The following is a 19,526-nucleotide window of genomic DNA, read 5'->3' as shown; positions in this document are numbered from 1 at the left end:
CCCTCCGGCAAAGTCTGCGAAAGCTTTGTTGTCAATTTATTCAAAACGTCGTGAGCTTTTGAGCTCCAAGAGCTCTGGAATACGAGTTTGAATCAGACAACAGAGATACACAAGCAGAGACTCGTTTCCACGAAAATCAACTATACGTTATCCGGTTAGGCACGGTATAACCGGTGAGAGACTGTAACTCGGACCTCTGATATCTTATGAGACTCTAGCATAAGTAGCCAATTAAGCGTGTATCACTAGCCGATACAGCGACGATGTCGTGCGGCTTGATTGATTTTGGAAGCGATGTAAGAGCTGTGATTACAGGCATTTCGAACAGCGAACGTTGAATTATTTGGTTATCGTCTAGCAACATTATCTTTCAACCGCCATTTGCTTTGCTTAAACTAAATTGTGTAGCTTCTACTTCTTCAGGGCTTTTTCATGAGTACATCATCTACGCAAAACCTCTTATCTACTCCCCTTCATCCATATACTCCAACACATTAACCACCATGCCGCAATTTCTAACACCACTGCATCCATTCAAAGCATTTAAAATCCCATGAGTGGTTTACAAAAATACCAAGCACCTTAAAGCGATTTATCGCCACACGCGCGCCGAAAAAAGTGGTCAAGCAATTTTCAAGTTCAAAAGCATACACAATCGCCCAAAGTGCTATGGCACCTTGTACAAACATAAACAACACTAATTGCAACAACAACAACAGCAATAGCAACATCTGTTCACAATTACGCACTTGAACAGCGCCAAGCACACAGAAGCAAAAAAAAACAATCAGCCACGTAAGCAAACAAAAAAAACAAATATTTCCTTGCAACAGCTGACGCCGCGAGCGAACACAAAGTCAAAGTCGCCATAAAGCGCACTGAGCAGCGCCTAAGTCAAGGTTAGACACGGTTCAATTACCTCTTCAACAGTCAGAAGCTAACGCTGATGATGAATAAGCTGATGGTGTTAGTGCTGTATGAGCTGCGGTTGATGATGAGCTATGCGCTAATGATAATTAACGCATGAAGTTAACAAGTACGACGTTGGTGTTGGCACTGCTGACGCTGCTACTGCTAGTAACGCTGTTCGCCGCGCCGCCAGCCATGCGTAGACGCTTCATTTGTTTATTATATTTATTTGCATTAATTACACTAAAAGCCACGCAGCAACATAGAAAATTTATTTTGTGCGCGACGCCACACAAGCGCTCGTCTAGTTTGGCGACGGCGCCTGCTTTTAGTGCAAAATTACAAAAAAAAATATATATATAAAAAATGCGCGCCGCCACTCAAAATTACAATCAAAAAAAATTAGAAAAAAATGCTTCGCAACAAGTGTTTGTGTGTCTATATCTGCGAGACGTGCCTGGCGTTTGCTTGAATCATAGCTGGCCGCCGTATAAATTACAATATATTTGGGCAGAAGCTCGCAGCGGCCGCGCCATAATACGCGCAATGTTGGAATTTGATATGCACCGTGTCAAACGCGTCGGGTGCGCGCCGCGCGTAAAGTCAAGCGCCATTTTTCGGGTTGCCAAGCAGCGCGCCAGAAGGTCGGCGGCATTTTTTATAATGCACATCCAAAATAATAAAATTGTAATAAGAAGAGGCATCGCGGGCAGCAGCAATCACTTTTTACGACTAGCGACGAGCGCGACGCCTTTTTATGTTGTGCAAATAGCTAAGTTTATTGTTTATTTTCTAATAAATTTTATACGTGTTTTCGACGCATATATTTGTTAAATTTTTTTTCTTTTCTTTGGCGTTAATATGTTTTTATGCATATAAGTTTGTATTGCTCTAAGTGCATGTGCAAATTAGCATCCAATGACATTATTTTCCAAGCTACAACAAAAGTTAAGAAATGCTTAAACAAAAGGTTTGCAAGTAAGTGATTTCTAAACTATGCAAGTGTCTATGAAAATGGAAATGCAAAGCCTTTTGTATACCCTGAACAGGATATATTAAGTTTGCGACGAAGTTTGTTTGAAAATATTTGCTATAAAATATATATATTAAGGATCAGAGAGGAATTGATACGAGTTAGCCAAGTCCCTCTGTGTCTCAGTTTTTGAAATATCGATCTGAAATTTTGTACAAGCGTTTTTCTATCCAAGAAGCTACTAATATCGCACCTTACCTATACCTTATAGTTGTCATACAAACTGAACGCACCCAATCAAGTTATTGTATGGAAAACTTTTTTATTTGAGAAGATATCAACACGAAAATTAGCATGGATTATTATCCGAGGAAGGGCTATAATCTTCGTAGAAATTGTTTAGTTCAGATCACTACAGCATATAGCTGTCATACAAACTGAACGATCAAAATGAAGTTTCATAAATTATTATACAAAGAAGTGCTATAATCCCCAAGAAAATTGTTCAGATCGGATCACTATAGTATATAGCTGTCATACAAATTGAACGCACCCAATCAAGTTATTGTGTGAACAACTTTTTTATTTGAAAAGATATCAACACGAAAATTAGCATTGATTATTAACCAAAAAAGAGCTATAATATCTGTAGAAGCTGTTCAGATCGGATCACTATACAAATAATTTTTTAACCATATAAGCATTTCAATATATAATTAACTAATTATATTACTTTAAAAGTTCATAAGTATGCAAGTTCAAGTTTTTATATGAGAACGCAACATACTTATGAACTTAGCACATAACTAAGTACTGCATAAATATACATACATATACTAAATAAGTAAGTTTATAAGTGCTTAAGTTTATAAGCATATAAGTGTGACGTTACCTAGTCTTGTAAGCCTATAGGTAACTATTTACGAAAGCATTCAAGTGTGTGCTTTTCAAGTTTACAGCATTAGCCAAAGTTATTAACTGTTTTGCAACGCTTTGTCCGTTTAATTTCATAAATCACAAACCACTTTCGGCTTAATCAGACTGTGCCGTCGTCACTAATGCATAAATGAAAGTGGTTTAATGCGGCAATTGTCGCCGTTTGTGGCAGCTGTTGCTGTGGCGCGTTGGCTGCCAATAGAAAACGAGTTTGTTTTTACTTTTTCGTGCAGCCGTTTTTCGCTGGTTTCTATTTAATTTTATTTTCATGTTTTTGGTTTTTTTGTTTTTTGTTTTTGGTATTTTGGCAGCTGTCATTTATGCGCCGGCCGTGGAAACTTTCGCTATCATTGCTTTTGCATTGGCTTGTTTATCTATACTTGTTTGAATTTTTGTTTTTTTTCCACACTCTTAATTTGTTATTATCTGTCACGAAACTCATTCATACATGGAAAGTTCATAAACATTTTATTACGGTTTAACGCACTCACACGGTGTCTTGAAACTTGCTTTTGCTTTAGCGTCGACAAGGCTAACAATTTTAAACTGAACAGCCGAAAAGCAACAAACTCGCTATAGATTAAGACATTTCAATTAGTTTTATGTAGATAAGAGTCATAAAAGTAATCAGTTTTTTTTCTATTTTATTTAATTGCAGATTTTGCGGTAGAACATCATCTACTGCCTTTATAAGGGGTAAGTGTCAATCTACTTATATTACAGTCAGCTTACTAGCATAGAATCATAAATATTATTAGCACTTTTTAGTCTTAACGCTATAAAAATTTCATGAGATATAGACGTAAACCTTTACAAATAAAATTCGTAGGCGAAAAACATAACAGACCTTCAAAGTCTCACGCTATCTAGGCTAATAGGTTTATTCCAAGACCATACTCACACCCGAGTACTCGTATATAGTGTCGTAAGTTACCAAAAGTAATTATTGCATAATATCACAAAATGTTTTAAAATATGAGCTTAGAAACCCGCATCAAAATTGAGTTAAAATTGTTCTTTTCAAAATTGCTTAGAATTCTTAATATCAGACGATAGTGGCATGAGTCTCATAAATATTTCTTATGAAAATGCAGATCGAGCGTTCGAGTCGAGGAGTTGCTCTTTCCGTGAGAACGAAATTTTTAGTTTATTGCGCTTTTTTGTATACGCTTTTTTGACTAGAACTTCGTATCGACCACTTAATATATAAAGGATTTTCTTTCTTTGCTCCTTCGGTTTTTTGAGTGCAAAAGACTATGCACGAAGTATTCAACACTTCGTTGCCCTAGAAGACTCAAAATATTGGAGCTGCTTATTAAAAATTTTAGTGCCTTAAGGTTCTCTTCACTTAAGTTTCTTCTCAGTAATTTTTCTTCACAAATAAGAATCCTAAGAAGCTTTAGGTCTACACTTCACGCTCATGTTGACTATACGACCACATTCTAAAGTACTTTTTTGGTCAAAAAGGACTTTTTATTTTATAGCTTTTGGATGGTATTCGAAGAGCTTCGAATTCAATCTTTGACATTCCGCTTTTGTCTTGGATTTTATGAGTTTTACTGCAAACTCGCCGAAGAGAAAAACTTAAGCTAAGATATCTACAGATATAAGGCTGTATCTAGCGCTGCAGAGAAGACGCAGCAACTACCTGAAGAACCTTCTAACTTGACGAACAATTTCTGAACACTGCACTAGACACTCTAGACGTAAATATATACCAATTGCACCCTAAAATCTAGCCAGACGCCGGTACAGCCATCCAGACCAAAGTACACCCATTATTTTGCAACCCAGCCTTACAGATTAGGCTTGCGTAAATTACAGTTTGATTTTGTTTAATTCTTGCACAACTTTCTTGCATATACCAAAAATTTTAAGAACTTTGCACTCGCACACAATCACACACATTCTACAGTTATGCTTTATGCAATTAAATTTGCATCAAGCAAAGTTATTGCCTCACTTTAGTTGTGTGCTGGAAGTTTTTGTGCGCAACTCTTGCGCTTTCTTTGTCGGCGTCATTTATCTTCAACTGTTCTTCAGACTTTTGCTTTTGACATACATTTACAGTTATGCATTAGCACGAAACTTATGCCTTTCTTGTTGGTGTTTCATCACTTCGGCATTTTTGTGTCGGAAACAATGTTGCATTCAAGCACATGTTTTGCACTTTGCCGTTGTTGTTGTTGTGCAAATTTGTTGAAATGCCAACAAGTAAAAGTTTTGTGTAAAATTATTTTATGATTCGTTGTTTGACTTGGTAAACATGTCAGTGCTTGAGTCAGGGCAGCAAAGTGCGAGTGAAGAGTGCAAACGATTGCGGAATGTACACGAAGACAGTGGGTGGTGGAATAAAGTTAGCATAGAATATATGTAGCATAGAAATTAGCGATTTGAATTAGTTATGAAATATTTTTTTTGTTTTTTTTAAAGAAAGAAATTAAATAAAACAAAGAAACACAGTTACAAAGCTACTGCTGGTCGCATTTGATACATTGTAGTGCTGAGTTTTAAAGCCTGCGGCTACTAGCTTCACTTTTCATTTCATTTCATTGTACTTCACGCTTGCTCTGAGCTCTAACACATAATTCACACAATTAGTTGCGTTCGAGACACTTTGCGCTATATAAATTTTTTTTGTTAACCTGTGGAGAATTTCAGACGCACTTTTTTGCGACGAACGAAATATTTTGCACACTTTTCTCTACACCAAGCCACTCTACTCCAAACTCCCCCCGCTAAGCTACCAGTTTAGTCTCGCATATCAAGCCACCGCGCGCATACTATATTTATTTCAATACACACTAACGGTATTTCAAAACTTCACAGCCACTAAATCAAAAATAAAAACGCGCTACTGCAAGACAATAGCAATAACAGAAGCATGAAATAAAAACATTGCTGCTCGTGTCAATAAAGTTTGCGCTTGTTATCTACAATGTATAGGCGCAGCAACTTTTGCACTCAGCCGCATGCAACACAAATACAAAATATAACATGCCACAAATAATAACAACAGCATAGCGTGCATGTATGGGCTAGAGAGCTGTGCACCAAGCACGTATGCAGCTAGAGTTGTTCAGCCGCTAGCAGCACCAAAACATCGCTTAGCATGTTCTAGCAGCGAGGACGACACACTTTGCTTAGTGGCGCTGCTTCCTCGTTGTGTTGCTCGAGCTGGTCAATTGCTTATGCGCAGTTCACCTATTTCTTCTTTGCATTTATTTTATTTTTATTTACTACTTTTATTTTCGCCTTTTATACGCTTTCAGTTATTTGTGTCTTTGTTCGCCAGTCAATCCCCTCTGTATATCCTCACTGTATGCTTTCTATTGCCTCAACTGCGTTAACGCTGGCGTCCAGCTTCTAAGCGCCTGTCGATTGCTAGTTTACCATTGCCACAATGCCTGCTTTTTTATCTGCTTACCGTTAGCAGCGGTAAGCTGTGCCACATTCTAGTTGCTGCTGTGCGCTTCCTTTGCTTGTTTGCTTACCAAAAGTGGGTTGCTTTCCCATCTGCGCGCCATTTTTGTTGTCTGCAGTTCATTTTGCATTTTTTTTTTTTTGATTTTTTTTGCACTTTTTGTGCAATTTTTTCTTTCTATTTATTTTATTTTCGACTTCACGGAAGTTGCTTTTCGACTCTATTGAAAACTTTATACCATTATCCTATTCACATCCTGTCGTTCGTTGGTCTGCATGCAGTTAGAGCGTCGTGCAAAGCCACCATTGCAAACGTACTCGCTTCGTTGTGAATACGAGTGTGCTTAGTGGAAAGTGCGAGTTTATTTAAATGCACAGCAGTCGTTACGAACAGCAATTGGCGAGGAAATGGCGGAAATGGCGGTAATGCTAGAACGTTAAGGCTTTGCGAATTCGAACTGCAATGAAAGCGAAGGTTATTAGATTTAAAGAAAATGCGAAAAATAAGTTTGAAATACAGTTTAAAACTTGTCGGAAAGTGGCATGTTGTATAATAGAGTGTCCATTTGGGCAACTAGCGCGCCGAGTGTGGCAATTATTTGGACTTAAGCGCTACAAAAATAAGTGATTTCTTTATCGGATTGTAACTGGTGATGGAAAATGTATACATTACGACAACCCTGTCCAAAATCAACGGCAAGGTCGAATATGCATGACGCATTACCTATTTTGTGTGATACGAAGCGAGTGCTGTATTATGAGTTTCTAAAACTGCGTGAAACCATTAATGGGAAACGTTACCGACAACTACTCAACAAACTATAGCCAACGTTTGTCCAAAAACACTCAGGATTTGTGACTAGAGACGAGGCAATCATTTTTCATTTTGCCAACGCTCGGCCTCAATTTGCAAGACCAGTTAAAAGCTATTTAAAAAACAGCGGCTGCGAGGTGTTGCCTCAGCCGCCTTATAGCACTTATCTTAACACTTTGACTACCCTTCTGACTACTACCCTCCTGGTAGTTAAAGGCCCATTCTTTCGGCAACAGTCGGGAACAAAACGCCAAAAATGTATAGGGAATATTGAATTTATAGCAAGTGTTGCCTGGCAGCGCCATCTAGTAGCTGTGACAAGCAAGTGCTGACATTTCAACGCCTTTCGTTGACCCAGAAATCGCCGTAACTGCCCTCCACTTGCCATTTCTGGCACCGAAAAAAAGAGTGAAAATCAATTTATTGCGCCGCAAAACTTGTTTGCCAAATTCGCCCGCCAAGTAAGTTCAGTAACATGCACAATTTAAACACACTTGAAAGAATCTTCTGATATTACTTTAATACTTTTTTTACACCACCGCATTTCTTGTTGCAAATTTAAGCAGTTTGTGCGAGTTGGCGAAAACTTAGTCGGCCCAGCAATCGAGTCAAGCAGCTGTATTATACACGTCGCAAGCGCCACAGCCAAAGCACTCGTAGCCAACAAACACCACTTGAAACGTAAAACGCAGTGTTGCACTCGAGCAAGTGGCCGCCATGCAGCTGTGTATTTGTTGGGCCAACCGACGTATTATAAAGTATTTAAAATGGCATTTGAAATTGCCAACTTTTTGGACCGAATCGTACCAACCAACCAATCCACCGCCGTAGCGAGGCACACTCAGCACGCTGGCGTGCGGCCTCATCAGGCGTGCAACCGCAAATTCATGGTGCTGCCAACTCCACCCACACAGCGGCGAGACATTGAAAGCAACAACATTGCCAACAAATTCAAAGCGCACAACTTGCAAAAGTTTTATGCTGTTGTTGACTCGCAAATAATTGTTGCATGGCATTTGTGGCAACATTAAAGGCACTCAACACAAAGTAAAGTGCACGTACGATGGCGCTGTTCGACTCTGTGCGGGTTTGAGCTGAGCAATAGATATGCTGCAGCCGCAGCTGGAAGTTCAGATGCCACAAATGGCAATAGTGCAACTTTTCGACCGGCACGCAGCACGCTTGACCGCATGCAAAATGTCTCGTTGATGCGCTAACGCATTGGCTACGTTAAGGAGTAGCCAGAGTTTTTGACGTAAGAGTTTGTACCATTGAAGCGCGCTGTGGAAGCGTCAATAACAGCAGCTTGAAGCAGAAAACTACCAAAAATATATATAAGGGCCTGGGAAAGGATTCAAATTGACTGCAATGTGGCACTGTGAATTCTCAGAATCGGAAGTATAACTGGAGCAAGCTTCTCAATATCTGATGCCAAATTTTCGAAAATATAGTACTTGGGGAACGTCCAAAACTCTAGTCTGTTTTTAGTTCGTGTATGTCAATCAAAAGTTAATAGACTGCTAAACTATAATTTTGGTAGGCTTTGAAGGATATAAGAGCTTACTCTACTTGAGATAAATACTTGGAAATTATGAGTATTGAAATTCTGAAACCAAGCTAGCTGAGTCAGTTCTTTGCTTTTCAAGCGAACAAGAAAAACACACACCGGTCACTGCTTTCTCACACGATGCGTCGCGTTTACCCACAACAAGGAAGGCATAAATCAATCTACGAACACAAAAAGCGCACTAACCCACGCGTCGTACGCGCTTAGAACAAGTCGATGCGCGCGACAGAGCCGCACCCACATCAGCTTTTCTGCTTGACACAACTGACAGTTGCTTGGCGCTGGCGCGGGTGGGAGCTCACAACGCACCCGCAAACACACCAGTGCAAGTTTGTCTAAGATTTAAAACTGTCGCAGCGACATTTTGAAATTGTAGACGCAGATAAAGCAGCAGCAATGGAGACAACGCGCGCTGGATAAGCAGTACTTCAAATTAAAGTCATTAATCAAAATGAAAAACTTAATTCCATAAACATACAACGCGCAACAGTGTGAACAAAAGGCGACAGCGAGGAATGTGAAACACGTGGGTGCAGAGTGCGAGCAAAAAAGTGAACATATAACATTTCTAAATCAAGTCTAACGGTGAGTAAACTACATTTTTTCTACTGAAGAAATCAGAGATGTTTGAGTGACATCACAAATGGAGTTGATAACAAAGGAAGTGAGGTAATAGCGAATAAAAGTAATGAAAAGAAACAAAATGATGGTGGAACAAAAAGTAATGAGGAAAAAAATAAATGAGGAAAAAGTAAAAAAAAAATAATAGAGAAAAAAGTTTGCTGAATATTGACAACCATAATCTTAAGATAAGTTCGAAGGAATCCGAGAGATCTTTTCAATACCGGGCATGAGGTTTAGGTGGATCTTTAACGAGTAGTATATGGTAAATTATTTTGTATCAGCAGACTCTAAATTTTATAAATTAAAGACACAACGCTCGATTAGAGATTTGACGAAGTTTTGTAGGCTAAAATCTCTCAACCAACTCAAGCTCCGTAGTTTTGGGGCAAATTAATTTCTCAAGGTATTCAAAAAACGAATTTTGATAGCCGAGGCAGCTGCTTTTAAAGCAGTGTAACGTCTGTCAAGCTGTAAAAGAAGCTTCGGCATAGTTTCATGAATCTACGAAGCCTTAAGCCACAACTCTTGTAATTGCCGACTACTGCACTCTCGCCAGAGAACTGGAAGTACGCTCTTAGGAAGGATAATATACCACAATAGCATAAAATCAGTACGTCAATAAATAAGGTTAAACCAACACAGCCTCTTGTTTAAGACACTTTTTGCTCACACAAGAAATGCGAAACTGTTTCTCAACCGTTATAAGCAATAAAGAAGAGAAGAGCAAATAAACTTCCCAGCGCTTGCGGTTAGAGTGCTATAAAGTAAACTCAAATATTGCAGCGTGCACTTCAACGCCAACGTGCAAATGACTAAAGTGCCGGCAACTTGCACATTATTGCAAAACGACCAGCAAGCCAGCCATTGAGCCGACATTCTGACAACTGTCAACTTACATGCGAATTCAATTCAATTGCGCACAACGCTCCGAGCTCCATGCCCAATGCCCGATGCTGCCAAACTGCGAACAACTAGTTAGATAGTTAATAGTGCAACAACACTAAAACTGCTGTACTTGAACACTAAGCCCGGCCCAGCATTGGAGAGTGCGGCCTCGCGCACATTGCACGTCCACCAACATTGACCATTCGCACACAGCATTCGGTCAGCGCTGTCAATATTTTAAGTACAAGCATACAATGCGACCACAGGCATACTTCACTCACTCCAACACAGAGCCCATACAACTAAGTAAGCAATGCAGTCCAAGTTTATGGACACTTAAGTGGCTCGCTACCTCGGATAATACACTTGAAAATCGTATCAATAGTCGTGGCGAAGTAGCAATTCAATGCCGTACAAAACCGGCAGAGTGGAAGCGAGCGCAGAGTTGCGCAGGGATGCGGCGAAGGCAGCGAGTGAAGTGCTGCGTCAATGGTGCAGTTAAAAGGTGAAATTCGCAATGATCTTTTATGTGCCAATTGCATTTGAAAAGTGTGTAAAATAAAAGGAACAAAGCGCGGACAGAAGACGGAAATGCGCAGCAATCAGTTTTTCTCGAATGACGGGTTTTACTCGTAATTGAAAGAAGCTCATTGCGTTGCTTGGACAGCATGCTGTAGAAAGATTCTGATGGAGTGCGTGGACGAAGGAAAATAGCAAGATGAATGGCGCAGCAAAATTAAGAAGAAGCACGACGGGAACGCAAGCAATGAAAGTGGATAATTTAGGAGCTAAGTACAAGGTCCAGCGGAAAACTAAATGAGCACGAAGTGCGAACCGCGTTGCTTCGGTTTGGGTAGCGTTGGAGTTCACTGCGGCTACACGACGGCGTCGAGAAATCTATAAATGCAGCAAGCTGAGTGAAGGCTAGTAATGGGCTCGAAATTCTGAGAGCGAGACATATGAATAATAGACGAACTATCAACGGAAAAAGAAGGCTAACTTTCTTCGGCAGATACAGCGCACTTATCCGACCCACACCGCTGCTTGTTACTACTGCCTCGCATGAGGATTAAATATACAATTTCAAAAGCTTGATTTGAGCTTCAATTAATATCTATAAATATAAATGGAAAAACTTTCATTTACAAATTCACTCCGCCGTGCCATGGTTAGCGAATTTGTGGATGTCTCGCGTTTACTGTTCGGAACAGACGCTGGTCTGCACGATTTTGGCGAGCTTAACACCCCATTATCTTTCGTTTTGACTTCACCGACAAGTACTAACTTGTAAGTTAGATCTAGAAAACCACTTCTATCTAGCTTAGAAATACAAATACGCAGTCTTTAAGTATATAACAGCATGATTGAAACCGTTTTGAAAACTGTTTTACTAACTTAATATATATTAGCACAGTTTCGTTCAGTTCCTCAAATAGTGGAAATTTTTTTCTTTAAGACCTTTAACACTTGTGATTACTCTTTCCATTTTTCAAAAAATATTCTTTATCATCTGCTGCTTACTTTAAATTATGAAATATTACCTTAAACCTTGCCGCACATTAATTTCACTAAGCTTCCACCAGCAGCCACCATAATCCACCGCCAACACTTTGACTGTGACAAATCTCTTACGCTCGCTCTCCAGCAGCAGCGCTGGCAAAAGCAAAACTATCATGGCATCAGCTGCCAACGCTACATATAAGCTAGGTCTGTCTGTCTGTCTGTCTGTCAGTCCGTACGTCATTTGCCACATTCAGCGCACACACAAAGCACCGCAACCACAAAAGACAGACAAGTACGAGTGAAATATTAATGAAAGTATACCATAGTAAGGTATTTAACTGTCATTAGGTTGGGGAGGAGGAGCGTAAGTTGCATATAGGTAGCAAGAGGGAGCAGTCAACAGCCAGCAGTCGGTGAAAGGGATGATGAGCAAAAAATTAGACAAAATAATTACAAATGCAATTATGTTAAGCATTAAAATTACATGTTGTTGTCCATATGTTGCACGTTGCACAATGTTGCATGTAATGCAAAGCGTATTTGTGTTGCACGCAGCCGCCGTCGTCGCCGCCGCCACAGCTTTCCAATCTAATCATTCAGCTAGTCATGCACTCGCCCACTCTTCCCGTTGGCATTAGTCACACAACCACATGCGCACTCTCGCAGCGGGCAAACAACTATTCATGGTTGTTCAGGCAATATTGCTGCTGTCATCGTCATCAGCCGCAGCCAGAGTGGAGGAGGAAGCGCTTGTAGTTGTAGCACAACATTCCCTTATTCTCATATAGTTGGGTATTTATGTACACTGCGCGGCATTACTGAAGGCACAGCTCGAAATTAAAGAGAAACTTACAAACGTCGTGGGCAACGTTTGGTCTGAAAGTGAGCGTCGAGTTTGGGTATCAAAACAGTTTGAAAGCGAGTTTTTTTTTGTTTGAAAGCTAATACTAGAATATGAACAAAATATGCCATTTTTCAACTAGTGACGACCGCACTAATCGCTTCTTCCTAGAAGATGCCTCTCTTATTAATATAAACAGATAAGCTTCATAGCGTCTGTTGAGCAATAATCTTGTGCTTCAAACAAATGAACTCGCTTTTTCTTTTCAAAAACTCTATTCTCCGTCGATCCTCTGCTGCTTTCGCTGAGTGTTTGCTTGCACCACAAGGTACTTAGCCCATTATGCGTTTGCTCTTGCTTTTGCTTCTGCTCTCCCACTTCCACATGCCCTCACTCCTTCGACACTACGCGCATTTACTTTCTTGTGTGTTGCTTGCAACAAAATGACGTTGATAATAGTTCTTTTGGCTGTAAGTGCCACTACAAGTTTTAGTTGAATGAGCTGCAGTGTGTGGTTGGGCGCTTGTTGCTGCATGGCTTGTGTGGCAGAGTGTAAGTTTTTCTTCCACTTGCCGTGGACACTCACAGCAACGTTGTCGCACGTTCAGCTGTCTTCCGCATTGCAAGCAAGCATCAAAAAAAATTTGAAGAAACTTCTTTGCAAGCTGCATATGTGTGTGTATGTGAGTTCTTTCTCTATTCATTCGGCGTCTTTTCAGTCATTTTTTCATGTTCATAGAAATATTTTTTGCCAGTTCTTTCAGCAGCGCCCCAGAATTCCATTCATTGGGTGAGCTTGCAGCTTCATGTCGCTTGCTACCTCGGTAACTGCCACTTCTTGTTCGTCAATTTCCATTTTCTGTCTTTCACTTAAATTTTTTCTTTGGCTGGCTTCCAACTCACAGACGACTTTTTTGAAATCAAATAAAATAATCAAAAATATTTTTTTGTTAAAATTTTTGTTGTCATTGTTTTTGAATCTAATAATTAATTTAATTAATTGAATGAATTAAATTAATTTTTAAACTAAATTTTTAAATAAAATAATTAATTTATTAATATAACTCATAAAAATTAATTAACTTAATTTCACAAAAATTAATTTAATTAATTTTATAATAATTAAATTCAAAAATAATATTGACTGAATATAATAATAAAAAAAAATTAAATTTTTCAATATAAATTAAACTAATTTTTAAATTAAATTGTTCATTAAAGTAATTAGTTTAATTATAATACTCATAAAAATTAATTAATTTAATTTAAAAATTTGCCAAAATTTACTTAATTAATTTTAATAATAATTAGATTTAATAAGAATAATAATTAAATTAAAATTTAATTATTTATTTAATTATTAATTTAAAAATTAATTTAATTAACAACTTTATTAATTAAATTTTTTACTGACATTACATATAAAAATCAAATTAATTAAATAAATTAAAAATTTTATCAAAATTATTATATTAATTCTTTATAATTTTTCAAATTAGTTAATTAATTTGTTGTTAAATTTTCTTTTAATTCTTTTTAATATATTTTTTGTCACATATTGTTATTTAATTTATCTAAAATTTCATAAAAACTTTGCACTGCCCAAAATGGCTGTTCATGATGCGCTCCAGCTCTGACAGCTGCTGTATAATTTTTTTTCTTGCCTACTCTTTCATCTACAACAAGCATTCTTAACTACACACATACACACATACAACAATATTCCGAGTAGCCCATATCTATCCGTTCGCCTACCCTCAGATGGTGATGTCGCCGCATTTCGCACACAAAAGCGCTTTGTCAGCTCTTTTCAAATTATGAAAATATTTATTTACAAGCACATAAATATAAACGCCGTGCTTTGCTGTGCTATGCGTGTGGCTGTGTGTCACCCTCGCACAGAAATGCACACAATTGCATTGAAAAGTTTTAACGATTTTTGGCATTTCACAATTGTTGGCAGTTTGCGAAAAAAAACGATGAAAAAGATAAATAAATTTAAAATTTTTTGTCGCTTAAACGAAAAGTACTGGCAACGCCGTAGAAAGGATGTGGCACTTGTGAACTGAAATTAAAGCAAGCCGTCAGCAATTTTTAAATAAGCTCTTGATGAAAAGAAAAAGTTTCAGAATGTTGGAGGCAAGAAGGGGTTGTAAGGAAGAAATTTGTGAAAGAAAGTGTAAAACTATTGCAAAAAAGCAAATTCCGGTAATCGAGGGCAATTTAAGAGTACGGTACAATAACAAAGCTTGATTAATATCATTTTTTCTTGTTGTTAAAAATTCCATCTTAGCTTTTTAAATTAAAAGCACACACCAACAAGTTTTAATTTTTCGAAAAAAAAATACTGCAACAGCTTTAAAAAACGCTATTAAAAGCTTTGACTTAAGACTAAAAAGCGTTAAAAAGCTTGGAAGCTACGTTTAACAATACAGCTTTCACCAATTTTGCCGTTTACCTCTTTTCCTCCTAATCACTTTAATCTCTTTTACCTTCGGGGAATCAATTTGATGCGCCAGAGCGAGTAATATACCACGAGCACAGCCGCTAACGCTCTTCGGAGTAACCAATATGATTTAGACTTAATAGGGTCGTCATTTAAAAGTTGATTCGAAACTAAACTCTTCACGAAAGAAACGCGATTTTAACACCAGATAACCCCAAACCCTGTCTTTAGTAGTTTTTATCGACCTATGTCGAACACAGCTCAGTATAGAAAATTTTTCTTTGCGCTATATTTCTTGTTTTTGCGCTCTACTCACTTTCTAATCATGAAAACAGTGTTCTACTAAATCTCGCCCATTTCTATTTTTTCGCTAACCGAGGCTGTAGACTCAAATCTCATTCTTTGTGGCATAAGCTCGCCTCTGCTTTCATTTTCGTACCCACACTTTTCTCTCCTCATTAATGTATGCAGTAGCTGAAGTCCGACTGCTCACCTCACGTCAGTAATGACGTAATTTGCCCAGCATCAGCGCCAAAATAGTCATGAATTATTCCACATTTGCTCGCGATGATGATGCAGACGATGATCAACGTGCATACCAACACGATTTTTAACGAAACAAAATCAGGACGCAACCCGGACTGTGTTTCAAACGCAGCCCACTTTCACTGTCACTTTGCCGCCAACTGTTCTAACGCGATATTTGTAAAAAAGTGAAACCGTTAGAATGTCAACAACGCTATCAAATTAATTCCAGCATTTTCACGTCCATTTTTTCGTCAACCTGTTGTACAGACTGCTGCAGCGCCAACAACAGCATTTGACAAACAAACGGTAGCTAGAGCGCCAGGCTTGTTGGGGCGTAGACTCGGACAAGGTATGCACTTGATTTGTTTGAATTACTCGGTGTCTGCATTGCAGGGTGGTGTAGGGTGTATTTCATGTCTGCTCGTACGACAAGCGCCTGTCGTTGCACGCTCTATCTATCAACTTGTCGCTCTGTCTGTCTGTTTCCACTTGTCTAACTGACAGCTGGACAGCCAACGCGCCAGCGCTCCCCGCACCCGCAGCAAAGTGAAGTCCACGTTATGCGCATTTAAATTAAAAGTAAATATGGCGACACCGGGCAGCCGAAAAAATGCCAAAGACCACCCTTACTTACCCGACGACAAAAGCTGACAAGCTCCGCTACCAGCGTGCAAACAGCAGTGTTGCATTACCACATAGCGTTGTATTGCCGGTTGTGAATGTACACGACAGCAGCGTTTGGTGGGCGCGCATAAAAAGCACCTAAGCAGCTTGCAACTTTTCGACTTGCTTCTGAGCCGCACAACTAGAGAACGCAACGTGGCCACCCGTACAGCTTCACTTGTGTCTACACACTCTCTCCTTTCTGCATTTTTCCAGCTCCCTCTATTTTCATGCTGGTTTTCCTTTAGTTTGTTTTCGCTGTTTGCGGCCTTCTTGCCAGCGCATCCTGCCACGAACAGACCACTGCCTAACCTAGAACTGCATTTATACGCGTTTGCATTTGTGTCTGTGTGTGTGTGTGCGTGGATCTAATTTACTTATGGTAATGAAATAAAAACTCAATTGTGTGCAAGTGCTTTGTGTTGAGCAAAAAATAAAGCGGGTCAGCAGGACTTAGCAGCGCGTTTGGAAAAGTCCGCGACAGCAAGAACAAAGTATTCGCACGAAGCTTTCTCCTAACTTTGCTATTTATCTAACAGTTTTTATGGCAACGTTATAACGCATAGTTAAAAGTGGCGAAAGTGGAAATGTCCCCCCCATAAGTTAATCCGTTTAGCGAGCAAGGCGATTGCTCTGCAGAGAGACGGACCGACGGTTGGAATTGGAGGCTACGAAGAAAAGAAAAATTACTTATTTAAACATATTTCGAAAGGCTGAAATAAAAAGATAAAAGAAAGCTACTAATGTTCAGCCAAAATCCTCCAATCGATACAGTATAAGCTTTGTGCTAAGTTGCGAAAGGTCACCAAGTCCCAGTTTTAACTATATTGCAGGCATATTTCTGCAGTAATTCAAGGCAAGATTCGCTCCGATATACCGAAAAGACACTAATAACCATTTATTAGACATTTATAAATCAGAAAACAAATCGCCACAAGAAACCATTTCGATTACGGTTGATATCAAGAAAAGTACTCTGAATATTACTCAGAAGACAGAGGGTCGAAGGTATGCCTTTCTAAGCCGTTTTTTTTTCTTTTTGTATAATATAAATTTTACAGCAAATTTTATATGAAATTTTCGAAGTGTTTTCTAAACCTAGTTCTGAACCGTCCACCGTCCAGGTTGCGTAGACGAAAGCGCGAGGTAGCTTCTGTAGGCAACACTTGCATGAATTACAAGATTTTTCACTTTTTGAAACTACAATTAACAGAGTTGCCAGAGAAAATTCAAGTTATAAGTTTGCCATACTTTTATTTTCCAGTTCAGTTTTAACTTTATAAGTCGGTTAACTTAGCTTTCATCGCTTTATTTTTATGTTTTTTTTTGTGAAAAAGCCTCTATGTTTTATAGCATGACAACCCTGATTTTCTTCACTTAATTTTAGTTTTTTGTAAAAATGTTTTTGTGTTACACAACATGGCAACCCTGGCCTTTTATTTAATTGTATTCTAGTTTATATTTACAAATTCTTTGCCGTTGTTACATGCAAAATTAGCATTTTATTGTATTTACCAAGCAAAATTTGCCTTTTGTCTCAGTTTCTAAACACAGTCGGGTCGAAAAGTTATGCACACTTCAGCAGGGTTGCATTTTGCTATTTTGCTGTATTTACACACACTGTGTGTGCGCTTTTACATTATTGTCTGTTTTTCTGACATTTGGGCACCGGCTTTTGTGGTAGCCTTTCAGCTAACTGTTGTCACAGCACGCATACACACACACATAACTGCATATATGTACATATATTGTTTACCAAATGCATTCCTGGTTTTTATTTGTTTATGCATTAATAAAAATGTGGTAAATATGACAGTACGTTTTGCTATGCTTTTATATTCATAACTGTTCATTCGTTTTCTCTTCGCTTAGTATTCTTTATTTTTACCATATTTTTCGAAATTGTTTTTGTTCTGGTTACTGGTTACTTGCAATAAATTTCGAAATTGCAAAATTTACTATGCACAACCGCATCTTTATTGCAGATTTTTGCTTTGGACACTAAGCTGGCGTCAAGTCATAAATATGCTGAGGTTTCAAGCTAAAGATTCATTCACCGCTTCTTTTTGCTCCCAGCTGTTTTGTGCAAGAACAGTCGCCAGATGATTTGGTGTTAATGTCATTTTTAGTGTTCAAGACATAAGATTTTAGCATTAATTTTTTATTCGAATTTCTCAAACCATTTCGGAATAATTTTTATTAGAAAATTAAACATAAAATTATTTCTGCTTTGTCGGCGCTGATTTGATGGCCAATTTATTATTTTCTGTTAATATAAAGTATTGTGGGGTTTGAAACCAATTTTAATAAGTTTTAATACTATACATACATACAATTTTAAGGAATAAATTTTCAACTTTTCTAGAAAATGTAGAAGTAAACTTTTTTTTCTTATAATTTCTTATAAATTTTAAATAAAGTTTTGAACAAATTTTGAATGATTTTTTTATAAAAATTTCAAAAAGTTTTGGAAAAATTTAAAATTTTTTTCACATAAACATTTCAAAAAATGTTGAAAATAATTTTAATATTTTTTTTAGTTTTAAGATGCTTTGAATGTGTTTACGAATTAAATTTTAAAACTCTCAGGAAAATATAGCAATTTCATAAAAGTTTAAAAATTATTTGGTATTTTTTGTTATCAAAATTTCAAAAGGGTTTTGAAAAACTTTTTAATTTTTTATAACAATTTTAAAATATGTTTAAGTACTAAATTTTAAAATTTTCAAGAAAATATAGAAATACAAATTTTGATTTTTAAAACTGTTTTAAAATAATTTTAATTATTTTTATAGAAATTTCGAAAAAGTTTTGACTTTTTTTTTTAAATATATTTCAAAAAAGTTTTGAAAAAGTTTTAATATTTTTTAACAATTTTAGATTGCTTTTAAAATGTTAAATAAAAAAATTTTCACAAAAATGTAAGAAATAAAAAATTAGATATTCAAAAAAATATTAAAATAATTTTAATTGATTTATATAAATTTTAAAAAAAGTTTTGAAGAAATTAAAACTAAAACTTAAACACAAAGCAAAATATTACAAAAATAAATAAAATAAAGTGTTTTGGAAAAAAATTTAATTTTCTTATATAAAAATTTTAAGATCATTTTGAATGCGTTGAAGAATTAACTTTAAAATTTTCAGGAAAATACAGAGACAACAATTTTGACATTCAAACAAATTTAAAAATTTTTGAATTTTGTTTTTTAAATTTCAAAGTTTTAAAATAATTTTTATTATTTTTATAAAAATTTCTAAAAGTCTTGAAAAGATTTAAAAAAACACACAAAAACAAATACTCTTTCATTTTCTCACGTTGCATAAAGATTTGCTTATTTCATCAGCCGCTTGCTTGCGACAGAAATGTGGCTATTATCATTTTCGCGTGTCAAATCCACAATAATAAAAAAT

The 19,526-nt window shown here is 37.2% G+C and overlaps 1 protein-coding gene across 2 annotated transcripts in view; it reads left to right on the top strand.

Moving 5' to 3' along the window:
- The window catches only part of LOC106619447 (uncharacterized), a 178,130-nt gene that overhangs the window by 116,731 nt on the left and 41,873 nt on the right, over positions 1–19,526 (top strand). For both annotated transcript variants that reach the window (XM_036359477.2, XM_070109496.1), the window contains one exon: positions 3,477–3,514. The gene's annotated coding sequence lies outside the window, so the exon portion shown is untranslated. The remainder of the gene's footprint in view (positions 1–3,476; positions 3,515–19,526) is intronic.

This window comes from Bactrocera oleae, chromosome 5 (genome assembly GCF_042242935.1).
Source record: "Bactrocera oleae isolate idBacOlea1 chromosome 5, idBacOlea1, whole genome shotgun sequence".
Taxonomy (NCBI): domain Eukaryota; kingdom Metazoa; phylum Arthropoda; class Insecta; order Diptera; family Tephritidae; genus Bactrocera; species Bactrocera oleae.
The sequence above is the reverse complement of the archived record's forward strand: the minus strand, read 5'-3'. Positions and strand labels throughout refer to the sequence as shown.